This window comes from Cotesia typhae, unplaced genomic scaffold, assembly GCF_013202065.1.
Source record: "Cotesia typhae breed Kobodo isofemale line unplaced genomic scaffold, CoteBio_Ctyphae contig_48, whole genome shotgun sequence".
NCBI classification, from domain to species: domain Eukaryota; kingdom Metazoa; phylum Arthropoda; class Insecta; order Hymenoptera; family Braconidae; genus Cotesia; species Cotesia typhae.
Genome location: NW_027423756.1, coordinates 4869054 through 4873447, shown reverse-complemented (window position 1 = coordinate 4873447; position 4394 = coordinate 4869054). Strand labels below are relative to the sequence as shown.

Below are 4394 nucleotides of genomic sequence, written 5' to 3'. Positions count from 1 at the left end.
TGCCAACAACACGTGGTGTTCCCAAGCGGTCACCCATCCAAGTACTAACCACGCTCAATGCTGCTTAACTTCAGTGATCGGACGAGAACTGGTGTTTTGACTCAGCATGATATGGTCGTTGACAAATATTAATAAAATATCTTTGTACTTAAATTAATTGGAAATGAATGATAATTTAAAAAAATGATAGTTTAAAAAACTAAAAAACATGCTTTTTATAGAAAACCAAACTAAAAAATAGAAAATAAATTAAAAATAAAAATAGTGTAAAAAATTTTTAATAAATATAAATTAATAATAATAGTGTAAATAAGAAAAAATGTTTTTTGTTGTAACAAAAAGAATGGGGTACATAGTATCAATAGTTATAAATATTTTATTGACAGATATGAGTAAAAGAATTATAATTTCGATAATATTTTAAAAAGTACCCCACGCTTTTTTTTTTAAATAAAATACATTTTTCTTTTATTTACACTCTATTAATTTATATTTATTAAAAATTTTTACACTTACCTTAATTCAATATTGTTAAAATTTATTTTCTATTTATAAGTTTGATTTTATATAAAAAGTGTATATTTTAGTTTTTTAAACTATTATTTATTTGTTCATATTTTGATTTAATTATATCTTAAAGAATCAAGGATTATAAATCGTAAACTTGTGGATTTTCCAAAATTTCCGTTATTATTTTCACTTTAGTAAAAGTCAATTTATTAATAATTGTGTTAAATTATATTTTTTCTTAATCCTAATATAAGTATAATCCGAACAAAAACAGTTCCACTGTAAAAAATTACGCCAAGTACACGTTCACAACTCTTGATTTACAAAAATGCCAAGGAGAAATTATCATTTTACAAAAAGATGTAAAATAAAAAAAAAAAGACCAAGTAGCCGTTATAATCTTTCATAATTGAAAAAATTTTGTGATAAATTTAACAAATAAAAACAATTTTTTAGACGTACTTGGCGTGCGTCATTGAGTACCCAAAATTTCTTCATTTATGACAACTGAGCCAGAGAACTGATATGAAAAGCGATTTTACGGACAATTCTTTCAGCCCTTCCTCACCAAGTCATTATCCCTACTGATGATCATTTTGATGCAACCATATGAATCGATAACAATTGAAAATCATGCTTGTTTTCATTATTTCACGGATAAGATTGATATTTGTACAACTAAATAGCTTCCGAGCATTTCGTTCAGATCGAGAAAAAATGAATAAGTTTATTAATTGAATGAACTGTTAATTAAATTGACTTCATTAGAAAATATAACTGATAATTAATCGAGTAAGCAGTGTTTTTAATGAGTTGAGTATGCTTGACTAATGTAAATTTATAAGTATAAGAATGTATGAAATCATATATTATGTAATTAGAGCTGATCAGCCCGAATATGTATAACTATACATAATTTTCATAAATTCGAGCAAAATCGTTTTTTCTCGGGTTGAAATTCTTCCGAAAAAAATTTGGGGTACTCAATGACGCGCGCCAAGTACGATAAAAAAATTTTTTTAATTTTTAAATTTTCAACAAATTTTCTTTCAATTTTTTTAACATTATGACAGTTTCTTGGTATTTTTTGTATTTCACTTTTTTTGTAGAGAATGACAATTATTATATTGAGTCTTATTTTTTTGTAAAGTGCAAACGTTATTGAGATGAGTTTTATGAACGTGGACTTGGCGCAATTTTTTACAGTGAAACTGTTTTTGTTCGGATTTCACATCTTTTTGTAAAGAATGAAAATTTTTGAAACGAGTCTTATTTTTTTGTAAAGTGCTAATGTTATTGAGATGAGTTTTATGAACGTGGACTTGACGCAATTTTTACAGTGAAACTGTTTTTATTCGGATTTATTAATAACAACAATCATTTTAGTAATAATAATGATAATGATAAACATTATTATTGCTTTCATTTTTAACATCAATTTATTATTACCGATATTAATACTTTCAGTATTATAATTACTATTATTGTTATTTGTATTATGGTTACCAATATTATTTATTGTTATTATGATATTGTTGTTAGTAAATGACGCAATATATCAAACGCATAGTCATGTTTCGTATTATCAAGAGATTAAGATTATTTGAAACCCGCTCAATTGGATGACAGTGCCACCTACAGGCAATAACCATAAGATCACAGAATGTTCACACTTTTTAATGAGAATTCCCCAGACACTGAACATCTGGTTTATCCGAAGAAAGTATAACTCATACAATGTTTGTGTGTTTAAACTGGTTAACAAATAAAATTTAATTAAAAAAATATGTTTCAAACATAAACATGGAAGGTTGTATGATAATTTGTTCTATAAAATTTTTTGTTTCATAAGATACTTTTACATTTTTAATTTCAAACGTAAACTTTTCCCGCGCAATATTAAAAATTCATAAATAAATGAATTTTTTCAGGCAAAGCTATAATCATATGAAAAGTCGTTCGTTCTTTGATTTTACAGCTCAAATTATGATAAAAAAATTAAAGTTTTCTTTTCTCATATTAGCTAGTGGTATTAAAAATTTAAACTGACTAATCCGCGAAAACGCCTCCGGTTTAAATCGATAACTTAAATTATCGATGGAAATTATACATTTCTTATATATACAAAGAGAATTTTGACATTTTCTTAATAAGAAAAAATTTTAATTTAGATTTAATACTGCAATACACATTAATTCAATGAAAATAACAAACAATTATTTTAGTAATAATAATGATAATGATAAATATTATTATTGCTGTCATTTTTAACATCAATTTATTATTACCGATATTATTACTTTTAGTATTATAATTAGTATTATTGTTAAAAAGTGTTCCTATGCAGAGATATCTGAATAAAAAATTATAATAGGGACAAAATTTAAGCAGTTATATTCAACGCTGTCTGAACCGAAATAATTCTGATTCATAGAACTAAACAATTTTTTCATATTTTTTCAATTAATTAATATTAGGAAAAAAAGGTATGAACTACTGTTATAATAGAAATTTAAGAAAAAGAAAGAACGTAGAATTTAAAATAAAATTTGCAACCTCAGAAAAACGTCACGCTTTCAGTAAACACAGTCGGTAGTCTGACGCTCCGTTTACAACGATATTTTTGAACGGAACTTGGTGCCAGATTCTACCGAATCTGTGGATTATTTTTTTTTTTATTTAGTATTATAATTTTAAAAATTTTTGTTTTGTTGTTTGTGCTCATTTACTTAAGTATTTTTTTTAACTTTAAAAGAAGTTAGTAGTAGTTATTTTATTTAATTTCTTGTTAAGTTTAAGATAAGTTAATATATTTTAAGTATTAAGATGTCATATATACATAGAAAAAGAAAATTTCTTGAACTAAGAAAATTGTAAGGAAGACCGAAGTTATTTTGGAGCAAGAAGGAATTTTCTTGGCTTAAAAAAAATTAACTTCATACAAGAAATTTTCAATCTTCCTTAAGATTTTTTTGATTTAAGAAAATTTACGCTTGACTTAAGACTTTCTTTCTTTCGGTGTACCTCAAGTTTTCAATTTACTTCTTTTGTAAGAAAAATACGTAAGCACTTTTAGAATTCGCAGGCCATCTTACTGATTGTACAGTCTCATCATCTATTTGGATCCATGATAAATTATGTTTAATCATCGCAACATGATGATTTTCAGGGTGCCGCGACTAGTCAACCGCGGACATTTCAACCGCGACAGTTCAACCGCGACATTTCAACCGACGACTTTTCAACCGAAGGACAATTCAACCGAAAGATACTTCAACCGACGGACAATTCAACCGAAGGATACTTCAACCGACGGACAATTCATCCGCAAGACAATTCAACCGATGACAGTTTAACTGCATTTTTCTTGATAAATTGATCACAAAAACCATGTTAAAAGGGCGCAACACAATTACTCGCATTTGTAATAGCCTATTAGTGAGTAAACACTCAAACAAACCATGTTAAAAGGGCGCAACACAATTACCCGCATTTGTGTTGGTCTAAATAACACGATAACATTATTGTTATTATGAACGATGAACAAGAAAGTGTTTGAAAATCCCGCGTATTTGTTTTTATCGATATCGAACTGCTTGAGGTCGATAAAATGGTAAACTTTTTGGAGAAGCCAAATATTTATATTGGTGAGATTTTGGTATTTTCGCATTAGCTAGAGCATACTGTCCTAACCTTAAATATTTATTTTTTGAAGAGTGAATTTATTAATATCTTGAAGAATGAATTTATGTATATTTTGAAGAGTAAATTTATTAAAAATATACCTTGGTATTTTCGCATTAGCTAGAGCATATTGTCCTAACCTTAAATATTTATATTTTGAAGAGTTAATTTATTTATATTTAGAAGAGTAAATTTATTAA

At 26.6% G+C, this 4394-nt stretch overlaps 1 non-coding gene across 1 annotated transcript; it reads right to left on the bottom strand.

Annotated features, from left to right (window-relative positions):
• Window positions 1-123, bottom strand: LOC141530285 (5S ribosomal RNA). Its single transcript, XR_012479745.1, has one exon. It is a non-coding gene; the product is annotated as a 5S ribosomal RNA (ribosomal RNA).
• Between the last annotated feature and the right edge of the window lie 4271 nt (window positions 124-4394).